This window comes from Larus michahellis, chromosome 6 (assembly GCF_964199755.1).
Source record: "Larus michahellis chromosome 6, bLarMic1.1, whole genome shotgun sequence".
In the NCBI taxonomy this organism is placed as follows: domain Eukaryota; kingdom Metazoa; phylum Chordata; class Aves; order Charadriiformes; family Laridae; genus Larus; species Larus michahellis.
Window position 1 is genome coordinate 28,017,842 of NC_133901.1, and position 15,509 is coordinate 28,033,350.

The window sequence follows — 15,509 nt, forward strand, 5'->3', positions numbered from 1 at the left end:
AGTAATAAACTAAAATGAAATAACATGCTGCTGAATGGAGCTGGATAAATGCCTTCTCATATTTTGTTATAGTCACCTAGAGCACCTCATTGTCTGTGTCATCTGTCTCTCCGGTTTACTTGTGGAGCAGCAAGCATCATGGTGACTATGCGAAAAAAGGAAGAGAAATGCAAGTTCATGTGAGTTGGAGTAAATAATTCAGAGGCACTGGCTTGTTCTGACACACAGGGCTGCCAGGGCATACTGGTCCGGCACGCACAGAAATCATGGTCTCCCAAGTAAAAGTAAGCTACGGAGAAAACTGAGCAAATCCCCCAGCCTGTTAACTTTCCAGCTCATTGAGCAGGTGGAAACTCAGCAGCATGACTGTGTGGAGGGCTGGAATGCGGCTGCCGGCTGTGAGAGCAGTGTCAGGACTCCCAGGCTGGTGGGCTCTTCAGCTGGTGCTGCTGTACCTGCACAGCGGCACTAGTGCTTGCATTACTATATGCCGTTGTGCAAGTGACTGAATACAGTCAGTGCTTGAGTTTGAAAGCCATTTCTCTGTAACAGCTTAAGAAAGAAATGGTGAAAAAAAGAAGATGACCACCTAAAAAGCAGTACATCACGCACAGTCCTTCAACAGAGCAGGGCTGAGAGTGAAGAAGAACTTCACATGATCAGTTTTAATGTTGTGGTAGACTTGGATTTCCTGCCCAGCTGCCAGCTCACAAGGAACCTTACTGTATTGTGCTCTGGCTGGAAGGGAATTTGTTCTGGCTATGCAGCTCCGATAACTTTGGAAAGATGCAGTCTTGGAGGCAAATGCAAACCTGTGTCCTACCACTCCAGCATCAGACACAGTGATGGTTTGCATGGTTGCAGACACTTGAGCTTTTAGTCTTCCAGTTTCTTGCTGTATTAATGTCTTAGAAGTTCTCCTAAGCAGTGAAGATCTCCAGGAGATGTTTCCGTCCTTGATACTTCTGTCTAAAAATACAAGGAAGACAGTACAGTGTGACAGTGCAAAGATGAGGAGGCAAGTTAAGTAATTCCAATACAATGCGCAAGGGGATCTTCATGGTGTTTGTAGACCAGGGTGCTGCCTGGTTTACCTTTCCTGCCCCTCTGTGCCTTCACACCTGTGCATGCACAGGAGAGGTCTCAGGTGTGGGCTGGAGGTGTTGGGGACAGCCACAGCTCACCTTCCTGCCCGATTGGCTCTGGGTACAGCCCAGCAGAGCAGTTGGTAGGTCTGGGGGATCATGTCTGTTTGGAATCCAGCTGTCCCAGTGGCCAAATCCTGTTAACTGCTCACCTTTTATTTGAGGCATGAGTAACCCCAGCTATACAGCTGCATGTGCCTTGAAGAACTAAACGTATCTTTGCAGAAAGCTGGGGGTTTATGAATCGCTGTGGTTTATGGCTGGGGGTGGGATTTATTTATCACGAAGAACTGAGTTAATTTGGCCGTTTGTGCAACCAGGTCTGAGGTCTGAGGGACCCACAAGGTATTTAGACATCTGAGCCATGCCCCTCATGCATCACAGGTGCTTGCTGCCACAGACGCAGTCCCTCAAATGCTTCTTACGTGACATGATGCCATCGTCATGTAATAACTCACCCCAGCAGCTGGCTGGGTCCACATGTAACGGCATGTACTCCTCTGACCTGGCTGCAAAAAGGTCCTTCAGATCCAAATGCCATTTCTCTTTCAATAGTTACCGCTGAGCTCTTCCCACAAGTGCATCAGCAAGGCATTCTGCGAACCCGAAGAGCCCTGGCTGTAATCCAGCCAAGGGCCATCACCAGCCGTGGGGAGATGGGGTGCATCTTGCCTCCCCTTCCCTGTGCTTGGCTTGGAGATAAGCCCCAGGTCTCTAATGGTGACATCCAGCAAGCAGAGCTGATGTGCCTGCACAGCTCAGCCCCGCGCGGGACCAGCCCGGCACTCACAGGAGAGGCAGCGCTGCACACTGGCTGGTTTGCTCGTTCCTTCAGTGCCGCTAATTAGACCACATGCAGCTCCTGCTTCTGGGAAGAGCTCTTTTAGAGCCAGCTCAGGTATCTCTCAACTGCACAGCGTTCAGCAGTTTGGAAATAGCCACTCTGCTTAGAAAGCTAAATGGTGTCTCACAGCAGTATTGCACCCTCCCAGTTCTTACTGGAAATAACCTCCTGGTGCTGTCTGCCTGTGGCCTCATCCCTTCACACCTCTGGCAAGATAAAACGTTATTTTGAGGGTCAGGGTGAATGATGGGGAAGATACCTGCTGTTCTCAATTTTACACACAGTACTTCAGCAAATGTCCACGTTTGGCAGCCTGAATTCAGAAGACGAAGGGAGGGGTGGGGGGATAGCACAGCAACACAAAGTCATGAATGTGTTTGTAAAATAATCTCTTGTGTGCATAACTCACTTTTAGTACCCGATTTTCAGTCCAGTCACAGAGAGATTATGTTGATTTGCACTTCTGCAACCACTGAAATTCCTTTGCAGCCAGTGAGAGGCAGGAATTTCTGTTAAATATATACGTAGTACTTCTCCAGGTTCATTTGAAGAGAGTGATAATATATCATTGCTCCCAGAGGGGAGATCGCTGCCTCCTTGCTTATGTCTGCTGACACGCATTAGAGCTGGGCTCGAACGGCAGCAATCAATAGTGGGAAATGCAGCGGCTGAAGCTGCTAAGTGCAGCTCTAACGTTCCTTACCCAAACGGTACCACTCACCAGAGAGCAGCCTGCTCAAATGAGCAAAGAAACAAGATTGACTGCTCTGTTTGCTAAATGATTCCCAATATTTCTTGTTGGTGGGTTGGTTTGGGTTTTTTTGTGGTTTGCATATCTTAGGAAATAAAAAACAAAACAAATAAAAACAGTTGCTGAAACTGGGGAGGGTAACAGCAGCCAAAATTAAGAAGAGAACACCTCTCTTTCTGGGACAAGTGTGGGTTGCTCACACACGCGAGGGCAGGTGGGCTATCCTGGGCTATCTCCAAGCACATCAGGACACAGCTAGCTGGGTTCTGCCCCCCTGCCTGGTGCCCACCGATTCCTACCCTGATGCAGACCAAAGCAGGCACAGGTGTCCCTGACTCGGCTCTCAAGCAGAACTAGTGCAGGGGTGTTACAACCTTCTGCGAAGCTCCTGGGCACCCCCATGCCCTCTCCAACATGGTCATTCGCTAACCAGATGCTCAGCCTGAAGCTGGACCCGACTGCCCAAGTAGCTGAGCACCCGCTGCTCGCACCGCATTAACAGGAGCTGCTTGTCCTCAGGGTTGCCAGTGGCTGGACATGGAATTTGCTCATGTTAAAAGCCAATTTGTTTGGTCTGAGTACAGAGCTGATACATGGAGGGAGACCACTGTTATGACAGGCAGGCCCTGAGGGTCTGGGATCACTTTCTCACTCCATCTGCAAGCCGGAGTAATTGCAGCGACGACCGAGCATCATAGCAGTACTGACCTCCTTCCCCTTCCGTAATACACAGAAAAGTGGAAGAGGAGAAGGAGAAAAAGAACTTAGTTTTCTTATTTCTTTCTGCACAGTGACCCTGACCTTTGTGGTACACCTGGCTGTATCTGTGTCTGGGAGGGTTCATCCTCACCAGCTGGCCCCGGCACAGCTAATTGACTGCTCAGCAGCCCAGGTGAGGGGGAGGCTCATTAGCAGCCATTTGGCACAGCAAGGTTATAAGGAGGAATGGGGGCCACTAGGAAGGTCATGGTGGTGGCTCTCTGTACTCTGAGGGGTGACTGGATGGGGACTACAGTCAGAGAAAGGTCAGCGATGGACTGAGAAGTAAGTGAGCCCTTATGTGGGGCTAATGTGAATCTATGCATAAAGTAGGAAGGGGCTGTGTGTCCTGGGTCTGGCCCACTGAGGAGCTTTGGGCAGACCCTGTGGTCAAGGAGGGGCTAGACCCTGAGCTGTGAAATGGTGGAAGAGGTGATCCCTCATTTCAGAGGATGTGTGCGCTCACCTTTCTCACCCTTCTTGCTATTGAAGAATAAGCAGTCGGACCCTATTGGGATCCAGAATGGAGTTAAACAAGGTGACCCGATGTCTCCAATTTTATTTGACTTGTCTGTGGATTCCCTGCTGCACAAGTTAGAGGAAGATGGGGAAGGTTTCCAACATTGTGTGAGAAGCATAACAACTGTGGCATTTGCCGATGATTTGGTACTGCTGAGGATGTGTGTACTCACCTTTCTCACCCTTATTGCTGTTGCAAGCAAACTTGTGAGCTGAGTGAGATGAAAAGCCAGGGTTTGCTTGTGTATGCCAGGAGCTCGAGTGCTTAGAGAGCCAGAGGTAATGTTATGGGCATTTGAAGCAGCAAGTGTCCTGCTGCCTGCTCTTTGCTCAGGAAAGGATCAAGGTAACAAAACAAGGAGAAGTTGTTAGTGTGACTGCCTTGCAGATATGCTACCTGGGGAAGCTTGGTTTGGGAGGAGCTGAGCAGGAGAGATGTGTTTGGTCTTGAAGGCAAGGAGCGTTGGAAATGCTGCTGGGCTCGGGTTGTCTGAAGCTGTTGGTTCCTTGGGTGATAACACTCTTGGCCAACAGTGTCTGCACACATTCATCTGTGAGGAAATAACTGGTCAGATTGTAAAGAAAGGATGTATCCTGGCATGCAGTCAGCTGTGTTTGCTGTTATCACTGGTAAGCTGGACACCAGCAGGTGTTTATCAGTGGTTGTAAACCCTTGTGAGGTGTCATGGAGGGAAGGCAAAATGCTTCCTTGGCTTATATGACAAATTGCTAGGAAGAGTGCATCCTTTACACTGTGAGTTGGGGGAGCGTAGGCCTGCTAAAGCCTTGCTGTCCAGGTGCTTTGTATCATCTGTCTTAAGGGGTGCTCACCTGAACGCAGTTTGGGTGCAGGTGTGTGTGAAGAGCCCTATTTCTGCTGTCATGGCTGCAGCACTGTTAGCCTGGCAGGGGTGCCTGCTGGAAGCTAGGAGGTCGCCCCAGCTGGGGAGACAACTGAGTTCTCTTGAATAAGCAAATCCAGTAGCTTGGTTGGCTCCTTACCTGAGGAGGGAGTGTGTTGTCAGCGTGTTGACTTTGGGTTATCCCTGCCTGAAATGCTTGCAGTAGAGACTTCACTGGCCCAAGCAGTATGAGAGCCACCAGCAGAACACAGCTGTGCTTTTGTAATGCTAATGCATGAGCCGCCCGGGCTCTCTTCTCAAAGTCCTTGTTGCCTCCACAAAGTTTCCAGCTTGTTAAAAGCAGAAATCTGCAACAATGTGTTCTCCAGTGCATCACCGCAGACCAATTTTGACTCTACTGTGTTTTAAAGGTTTTAATTCCTATACACCACCTCACCCCATTTCTCTACTCTTCTAAAGCAAGAAATATAGCCTGGAAAAGCATTGTCCCGCTCTTGAGGAGGAGTATTGTTTGGACCACGCTTTCTATCCCATTTTTATGTTGTTACAGCTCTGCTCGCCCACGAGCATAGCTAAGGGGTACGATTATACTATCCATCTCTGCTGACCCTAGATGTGGAGATGAGAGCAGTTGCTGCCTGATTATTTTTTTTTTTTAGTGAAGCCTTTATGTGAGCTGTCTTGAGGGTGTGGGCCCAAGGGAGAGCTTTACGATGGGTATGTGACTTGTTAAAAATGCAAACAAAACCCCAGGGAAGTAAATCTGCCAAGTGCTGGAGAGGCTGCTTCTGTTGGTCCTCAAGTAAGAATTTCAGGTAGGTCTTTAAGCCCCAGGTGGTAATTGCATTTTCATTGCTCTCTGCATAACCTGATTAGCACATCAGTGGAAATGGGCAGAAGCTGGAGTTCAGTTTCAGAGTTTTAATGATACAGTGTGAAAAGAAAACCCACCATCTTCTTTCTCTTGTACCCTCCCTCCTATGAGGCTCTAGCAGCTGCCTCTAGTCATTTTTTGCTGACTTTAATCTTCCCTATGGGCATTTCTCTTATGTGCTGGTTTCCATTACAGGTGGGAGAATGGGAGTTTATCTTTTCTAGATTCCAACCTCTGGATGAATCTGAAAACTTTCATGTGCTTTTAAGTGATGTGTATAAATGCACGATGAACAGTCTTGCTATAAATATGAATGGCTCACTTCTCAGCGTCTCACTCCAGCCAGCTGCTGCTCCTGTTTCCCATCCCTGATGCTTAGTGAATGAGGGCTGTTGATTTCCATACGGAAATAAGCTAAAACAGCAGTAATGCTCTATTTCTTGTAGATTTTCATAATTGCTGAAGGATTTGGTTATCTTGAGTAACAAGTCATCTCTGCTGGGAAGTAAGAATGTTTCAGGCAGACATTTTTTTGAAATGGTAGCCCCCTTTTACCTTTGAGATTTCTAACAAGGCAGAAAGATAGTATTGCACAACCTCGCTTTTGGCAGCAAGTATGAACTGATGGCAGCCAGCGATGTTTCCATTTCTTTTCAGCTCAACTTCTACCTCCCCAGTCCTCTTCTCCCTGTTTGCCCTTGTAATTGGAGATAAGCTGGACCCACATAGTTATCCAGCATCAGAAATGTAATCTAGACATCTCTTCCCTGAATCACATTTCTAATGTGCCCTTCAAACAGAAGGCAGATGCCTACAGTCTATTTCCTGTGAGCTGCTTGGAAAAAATCTGAGCTGCAACTATTGATAGATACATGTTTGAGGGACACCTGGAGGTGTCTGGTGTTCTCACAAAAACAGCACAATACTTCGCTGAAAAGCAGCTCTGCTCAAGGACAGCTTTATCCTCTTCCTAAAGGGAGATCAAACTCTTCATGGGAGGGCAGGCAAGGGGCCACTAGGGACTTTGATAAGGTGATGAAAGCCTAAGTGATTCATTTTTGGAGTGGAACGGGAGTTCAGGCTGTGCAGGTCTGCAGAAGAGATTTTAAAATACCCTCTCACGCTGACTGGGAACAATGGAGGACTTGGTGAAAGATCAGATGCGTTTTCTGTCTTTGTGCCCTACCCAGGCTGTTTTGTTGCTGAACAAAACCCTGCTTGCTGTGCGATGCAGCAGCTCGCCAAGGTTCAGATGGCCCAAAGCTGGACCTCCTTTTCAGAGCATCACTGAGCTCCTACCTTCTGTTCCAGAATGGCAAACTTGTAAAAACACGAGGAGGGAAGTCTTAGCTGAGGGGAAGCAAAAGTGGGGGTGAGCAATTAACTTGCAGGTGACAGGCAATAAATTTTGATGATTCTTTTGTCGAGATATTGAAGTCCTCCAAGTGCAAAATAATCCTTACTTCCAGATCTTGTCCCTGCCAAGGGTGTCCTCAGGATCTCCCTCTTGGGAGGCCTCATGGCCATCTACAAATGCATAGAATGTTTGGCAAGGATAAGGACAAGGAAATGGAAAGCTTGGAGGGGAGGGTCAAGGGAGGTATCCAGACCAAAAAGAGCTATTTGGACAATGCCATTGCTTTGAGACAGATGAAGCTGCTCCTGACAGATGGGTTGATCTTGGGGTGTTATTGGAAAAAAAAAAACAAAAACAAAAGTGTAGATTCTGGAGCCTCTAAATACACAATGAGATGCTCAGGTGACTGATTGCTCTGAAATCCTGGTTGTGCTGGATCTGGGGGCTCTCAGAACCACAGTAGTTAAACTATTGCACTTGACTGAAATTGCAAATATATTCCTTAGCCTTCTCCTGTGCACAAGTCTCTTAGATGTCTGAATCCTTTAAGTGGTAGAAATGAGATGTAAAGGTCCAGAATGCCCTGGCTGGGTGGTCAGTGAAATCCTGTGTTGTGAGGCCCAGTAATGCTGGGTTATCCAGATTAGACACTGCATCTGATTATCTTGCTGCTAATCCTGCCCTCAGTAATTTAATCAGGATGGGGATTGCAAGGCCAGGATCAGGCAGAAATAATGGGCGATTGCCCCCTTGCGCATCTGTAGTACTTGGAACTCCTTGTTTGTGGCAATATCTGCAATGCATTTAAATAAATACACATGTGAGTTTCTGCTGTGTTGCCACTGCCATTGCAACTGGACTCTCCTGTTGTTTCTCGCTGTTCATAGGTAAGAAGTCAGGTATTGAGTGACTTTGGGTGACATGGATTCCTGCATTTGCTTTCTTTGAGTTCTCACAAAGTGTATGTGTGAGGGGACTGATATGTAATGCCAATTTAAACGAACTGGTATGGCAAAGAGTGACCCAGTCCAGTAAGAAGAACAGATGATGTTAACCTGCCTGTCAGGTAGCAGTAGGCAAGGAGTCCTACCTCTATGGGAAAGCTGGGTAAAGTAAACAATGTCCGGATCCCATCTCTGGCAAAGGCTCCCTCGGTGTGAACTGGGAATGAAGCTGCTTGGTCATGTGTTTGTAGACGTGCCTAAAGGGGAGCTGTGTTTGTGTTATTGAGTTTGGCCCAAAAGGCAGGGATTTAGATTGCCTGACACCTGGAGCATCAGGTTCTACAGAAAAACTGGCATCCAATCTATCCAGCTTCCCCAAACCTCAAATGAATTAAGACCCTATCGTGAGACCCACCTGAATATATGCACATGGGAATATAAAAAGGCCACTTTTTCAGTGTACTACATGAACCTGACCCTCGTAGCCAAGCAGAGTCTTAGTCAAGGATGACTGGGTGGTGCCTTAGGATTTGGGATGCATGCTACAAAATACAGGCTATAGAGGATAATGGGTGCTCTTGGAGCAGCTCCATGCACAGCCAAGTGTCACAATTTATGTAGGGCTTTAACCACAGTGCATATGTGATCTATTGGAAAGGCATTTGAGCAACACTAATATGCTTAGAGCCATAAAATATGTACCCTGTGCAGACCCGCAACTTTGCAAAGACTGTTAAAATAAGCCTAGAGGATGAATATTAACTCTGGAGAAGTGCTCATGCTGTGTACGGCGCAGGCGATAGGGGGGGAAAAAACCCAGCTCGACATTTCTTGTTCCAGCCAGGAGAGGGCAGGGGTTCATACACAACCACGTGTGGCCTCGGGAGGCTGCTGATCCTTAATGATGGCATTTAACGGTCACTGCCAAGGGGCTGAGCGCTTAGGCTGAGGTGATGACTCCCCTCCTAGGTTGTGACATCGGAGAATGCCTGGGGCAGCTGTGAGACAGAGCAAATGCTCTGCTGTGTCTGGGGAGAGGCTCATCCTGCGCAGGGGTGAGCAGAAGTGAGGAGAAGCTGAAAGCAGGGGAAGGAGGAATGAAAAAGCCAAGGGAGAGAATGGGTGCTGCGGGAAGGGGAGGAATAGCAGGTGGCAATGGCAAGCCTGGGTGCTGGGCTGGGAGCTGAGAGTTTTCCTCTGTGTGGCGAATGTGGCTCGTGTCTGTGTGCAGATGCCAGAATCGCAACGCTTTGTGCGTGTAGGAGGGCTGCAGCTGGGGAACGGGGGAGATGGCTTAGCTGGAGCTCACAGACTGGAGCGCTGCCTTGGGAAGGGGTCTGCACGCACTGGCCTAGGGTGTTTCAGTTTGACATGGCTCCTGCCTGGTGCTGTGCCCTTAGAGGTGGCACCCTGACCATTGCACTGAGGATGCGCTTTTGTTGCTTCGCTCTTCATGACATGGGGAAGTTTCAGGATCAAGCTGTGAGTGTTTCCAGCAAATGCTTTTATTTTGGAGCTGTTTGCCAGTTGGTGCTTTCTTGGTGCTGGCAAGAAAACATCTTCCCACTGGAAAACAACCCCATTGCTTTTCCCACTTGCTGTTGCTAGTGGCTTTTTTTTTCTTCTGCGTTGGCTGCACATCCCATCGCTTGGTGTTTCTGCTGCTCTCAGCCTTGACATTGTATCTTCTTGTTTCTGTGCTGTCTGTCCTCTTGGTTGCTACAGCTGATCTTCTGTCATCCTGAATCTCTTGCTTTCTCATCCCACTGCAATGTGGAGCTGGTTGATTCCTGGTCATGGTTGCTACAGCTGATCTTCTGTCACCCTGAATCTCTTGCTTTCTCATCCCACTGCAATGTGGAGCTGGCTGATTCCTGGTCATGGTTGACTCCAGCCTTGGATTTTTCTGCTCCTGTGAATTGAAGGGTCTCAAACCCTATTGCCATGCTGATTGTGCTGAAATCTTCCAGTTTTGCCACCTTGCTGACTAAATAGTTTTAGTTCCCTAGCTTCCTTGCTGGCATGGGATTCAGTCACAACTGGCTTCCTGCCACCTTGAGTCAGTCCAAACCTTCCTCCTCTGCCTTAATTTCTTTTTTTCTGAACAAAATCTCTTCTACTGCTTTGAAGTTTAAAAAGAAATGTGAGATGATATGCTCTCCTTTCTCATCCTTGTCTCCTGGATGTGAGCATAAGCACCTTCTTCTACCTCCAAGATTCTCTGTATCTATTCCTATCCATGCTGTTATTCTTTCCCTTCAGTCCACCCTCTCTTCTGGCAGCTCTTCCTTACAAAACAAGCTTGCTATGGAAGCCCCCACGAGATTTTCTAAATGCAGCCTATCTCTGCACCTTGACTTGAAAAGTGCCTTCATCAAAGTCAGTCCTTTCCCCTGATGTCCTTACTCTTATCACCCGGGACAGTCCTCCTCTCCTCTTCCTTTCCCTCCCGAGACTGTTTTGCACAAAGTCACTTGGAGGATGCTGTTCTTCCCTTTGGCCTTTTCCAGTCTAAATTTGTGCTGGATCCCATATCACTGCATCCTTGGGCCCTTTCTCTCCTCCCTTTACATGCTGTTTGACTGATTTCATCCAAGCAGTAAATTGCCTTTGTGGATGCTTTGTCACCTCTTCTCAGCCGGAGAATAGGAGACAGGTGTGTCCTGAAGATTTCTGTGCAGATCCAGCTATCTGCTCGATCTAGAGCAGAGCTCCTCCCCTCCAATGCATTCCTGCTTTTCCAGTGGCAATGGACATTGCCATCAGGTCCTCAACGTGCATGCCACTTGCCTTGGATGTGCCACTGGATTGCCAGGTCATAGATATTTTAATGCATACTGCTGTGTAAGGTTCCCTCCCCCGTACCACACAAACCCTTCCTGGCATCTTTTCCCTTACTGACGGTTTTTCCCACCTAGATGGGTGTGATCTCGGGCTCCTCCTCTCTATCTGGAATGTTGCTTCCACACTGGTCTTTTCCCTAGCTCAGGAAAATATCTCTTGCAGTTGGTGTTTCTGCAAAACCAACCACTATTGCAGCAAATACTGTAAAACTGCCCAAGGAGTTGGCTCTTTCTTCCCACCATTCATTCTCTGCACAGCTGCTTCTCTGACAAGAGAGGAATGTCCTCTTAGTGCTGCTTGGTTCTAGCGTTTAGTTTTGAAAGATAACTACTTTGGCTAAGAAACAGAAACACCTCTTTGCTTCATCAGTCAGCTAAGAAAAAGGTTCTAGAAATGCAGGGGAGGAAAGACTAATCTTATATGCAGTATAAAATGAGATCCTAGGAAAGGGCTTTGAAGGGGAAGGGCAATGATAATTCCAGTCTGACCCTTCTGAAGCCCATGGAGACCAGCTTTGGGCATGGCTGGGGTGGGTAGTAGCAGGACTGTGCTCCTTGACACATCTTCTTAGATGGCTGTCATGGCCAGCTCTGGTCTGCATGGCAATGTCTGTAGCACTGACACAGCTAAAAAGCTCTGCTCTTCCAGGGCTTCTGGGTCACAGCAGGATCTTCAAGGGTAAGGCTGGAATATGGGCAGAGAAACATGAGTCTTTCTGACCCCATTTAGGTGGTGAGTGCTTTCTGGACTTTGTTCTTGAAAAGACCTCTGAAACCCAACCTGAACGGCTCTCCATGATGGGACAACCACCCTTTTATGCTTAATATGTGTTGGGCTGTGTAGAATGAAGGAAGAATCTGTACAAGAACATATGGTTCTTCCAAGTCAAAGTGCTACTCTTTCTGCAGTACACCTGAATGCCTAACTAGCAGTAGGTTACAAATGTTGCCCATGATCTCAAAATCTTGCTTCAGACTTTGCTGAAAGGTCTGCAACAAGAGCAGAGGTGAACTTGCTGGCTATATTGAGTGTAATCCCATATTCTTCCTTGAATCTCCACTGTTTTCTATGTTTATCTTTAACTGTCATCTGGAAGATGCCACTGCAATGTTTACAAAATACCGTCAGTTGTTATGTCTACTCCACTTATTCACCAGATAGAGCTGACCTCCTTCTAAGCAGTCATGCTTTGCAAGTCTTCGGTTAAAAGTGTGTGACTTGGTTGTGCAGCGAGTGATGCAGCTGAACTCCCCAGCACCTCTTGGCTGTGCTGTGGCCACAGCTGGCAAGTGGGGAGCAAGCAAGAGCCTCCAAATGGTGTTCATCCTTTCATGGTCAGGCATGCTGATTTTCATACTGTTTGGATTGGTTGCAGCCCAAAATTCTGGGATGGATACAATGAGATCCCTCCAACTGAGGAACGCAAGGCTTAAAGAAATTGTTATTTATGTATATGAGCTAAGCAAACAAACCAGCCAAGCTTTTCTATAAGCAAAACCTCACCAGAAAAGAGCAGAGGCAGGCAGTGTCTTGGCAGGCTTATTAAATAAGCCATTGAAGACTGCCTGTGCCTAGTGTCCGACAGATCTGGGGACAGGTGGCAGGTCAAGTCCATTTCTGGACACTGAGCTGGCTGGAATCTAGGATTCCCTGAGCTCTAAACTGCAGCCATCACTCTTACTCTGGGCCTGAGTGGTGCTTTCCTATCAGTGCCAGACTCCTCTGCCTCCAAGGGAAGTGGTGTCCTTGCAGCTCAGTCTAGGTTGCCACAAGGATTAGTATTCCCACCACATAGTTTATATCCCACTTAAGACACTGGAGCAGAAACCAACATCATACCTTTGTACTACAGAGCTGCTGGAAGCTGGTGTGGGTTAAAATGGCTTTAGGGGTCAGGCTTCACCCAGGCAAGCTAGAACTTACAATATTCACTTCAGGGACTGAGTTTCTCCTACAAGCGTGAAGAGCTGCCTCCTTAGTTTGCAGCCTTTCATGTCAGGGATGAAGGTGCTCTATGGATGCTGTCTGTTCATGTGGATTGGTATTTTGTGGGAGAACTGAGAGAGTTTGTTCCCCTCAATTTCTCCCAGCAAAATGCATGAGTCTGTACTTCAATTTAAGTATGGGAATGTTTTGGGTTTTTTTGCGTTTACCATGGCTGTTCAAGTGCCTAAGGTTTGTGACACTGCCTGCTGTAACCATTGAATGTGGAGATAAATAACTTCAAGTAAGGGTTGGTTTTCCCACCTTTGCAGCTGAGTGTGAGCTAGTTCAGTTAGGATTGCACTCTGTTGCTCTTCTTTCTTTACTCTTCCTCCCTTTGTTTTCTATTATGTATCCCACTTTTATTTGGATTTCGCTCAGTTCTCAATGTTTTTCATGACATCTGCCAAGAGGAATTCAAGCATTGAACTGGTCCAGTCGAATATCTGTCAGTTGTGCTGGTATCAAGCAGCACTTGTCTGCCTCTTGTATTTGGCCAAACTCTGAGTTTCAGCTTGAATTATCACAGATCCAATTCCCTGAGGCATGGGAAAACTGCACTGTGAATACACTGATGCTAATAGTTTTGGCTCTGCAGGTGTTATTGCATTTGTTATTTTCTGATGTTCTGGAAAACATATAATTAAAATGAACAGAGTACACGTAGGCAAATGGAAAAAAAATGTTGGAGCTGGATAGGAGATGACTCTCTGCCCAAGCCACTGCCTGTCCCCTTCCTCAGGGACACTGGAGCGGTCTGGCATATGCTTAGGATTTTGATGGGTGTCAGATGGTACTGGATAGGCACCTTAATGGGCATCTCACAGGACTGTGGGTTCTGAGGGCAGAGTTCAGTGATGTAGAAATGTCTCTTGCATGGTAGGAATCAGGCAAAGAAATTGCCTCCTGGGATATGGGCCTCGGCAGAGGTCAGTCTGTTGTGACTTCTTGTAATAGCAGATAAAGAATAAGAAAGGTACTCAGCCCTGATGGCTGTAGAGCAGTGATGAGCTAATGGGTTTTTATTATAGGAAACAGGCGTAGGCAAATAGGACTTTAAGATAAATAGTCCGTTCTCTGTAAGCATTTGAGCACCTGGCTCTTAGGAGGGCTGAGCTGCCAGCAGGAAGCTCCTTCCTGCCTCTGCCCTGTAAAGTGTTTTTTCTTGTGTAAAGCATTCTGAATGTGTGTAATTACCTTTTTTTAATCAAGTCAAAAATGGGCTAGTGCTTAAGCAGCTCCAGCTTATTTTCATATTTTCTCTTTTCACATGGAAGCCTTAACCTTTTATAATGATATAACAACCTGACTTCAGACACCTTCCCTGGTCCCACTTGGTGGAGGAGGTGATAACGTTATTTGCTAAACTGAGTAACTAGAAGTCTGTGGTGGGGCTCAGAGGGGCTGAGTGCTAGCCCTGAGAACATAATGTGTTTTGCTGCGAGGACTGAGTACAGCCTCTAGCTTTCCTGGACTTTGAGGAGCTCAGGGTGCTTGGTACCTCACAGCAAACTAGAACTTGGGATTGAGCTGTGTCTGGGTCAGATCCAACTACCATTAGAGTCAATAGCAAGACTCTTGTTAATGTTAATGGGTGTGCATGAAAGTCCATGAAGAATAGTGGCAGAAGGAAGCTGATGGTACTTTGCCAGCCCAGTGCTGGTGCTCAGAAGGACCTTCCTCTGAGTCAGTCCAAGGATGGTTACCTTCCCTCACGTTTTTCTTCCATAGTAATTTTTGATGATTTAGTTGCAAGTAAGTGTAAAACTACTCCCTTGTTTTGGTACTTCTGTGACTTTGTTAGTGCTTTTTCCTTTATTAATATAATGCTGGCTGATTAATCCCAACTGTTGATCAATAATTGTATGTAATTAAACAGACTGCTTACTCAAAGGTCATGGCTTGTTTTGGTCTTTATTCCCCACACCAGCTCCTAATGCACTTAAGATATGCTTCTAGCAACTACTTGGATGATGTAAGGAAGTGACATCAACTGATGATGTCACAGTTATTATTTCTCTTGTTCATAAACAGAAGCTGTGTACATCATCCCTCAAGGTGATCACTACAGCTTGCAGAATGTTCTTTGTATTTTACGCTACTCATATTATTAAAAACTTCTAGTCTCTGTTTACTCCCTCTTTCCCCCACTGCATTCCTTCCTTTTGTAGTAGTGTTAGAGGTCCTTCCTGCTGCTGCTGTGTCATGGCCTACTTTCTTGGAACCTGCTGCTTTGGTTTGTGCTTATCTGAGCACAGTTCATGGCACGTGAACATCTTCTGAGCCTGATGTGGTACAGAGCTGTGTTGAGGTTTTTTTTTTTCCTGTCCTAAAGGAATACGTTCTGCTGGCTAATGATGGCGGTTAGCTAATGATGCACATTGGTCTGCAGGAATAGATGCTTTGGAGTCCAAAAAAGGACTTCCAGAAGCACTTGGCTGAGTCTTGCTCCCCAGTGCAGATGGTTTCAAGGGGTGCACTGGTTTCAAGGTTAGACCCATGCCAAACATCACTTTTAGTAGTTATTCCTCATCCTTGGTCAGAACTCAGTGCAGCTCCTTTTTGATTGAACTGTTTGTCTTTAAGGAATGCTGTCTTTAAGCTGTGGGCAAGACAAGTGCCTTTG

The 15,509-nt window shown here is 46.9% G+C and overlaps 1 protein-coding gene across 1 annotated transcript in view; it reads left to right on the plus strand.

Annotated features, from left to right (window-relative positions):
• The first annotated feature begins 3,723 nt into the window (after positions 1-3,723).
• Positions 3,724-15,509, plus strand: part of FGF12 (fibroblast growth factor 12) — a 248,594-nt gene continuing 236,808 nt past the window's right edge. The window contains exon 1 of the mRNA XM_074591105.1: positions 3,724-3,784. The gene's annotated coding sequence lies outside the window, so the exon portion shown is untranslated. The remainder of the gene's footprint in view (positions 3,785-15,509) is intronic.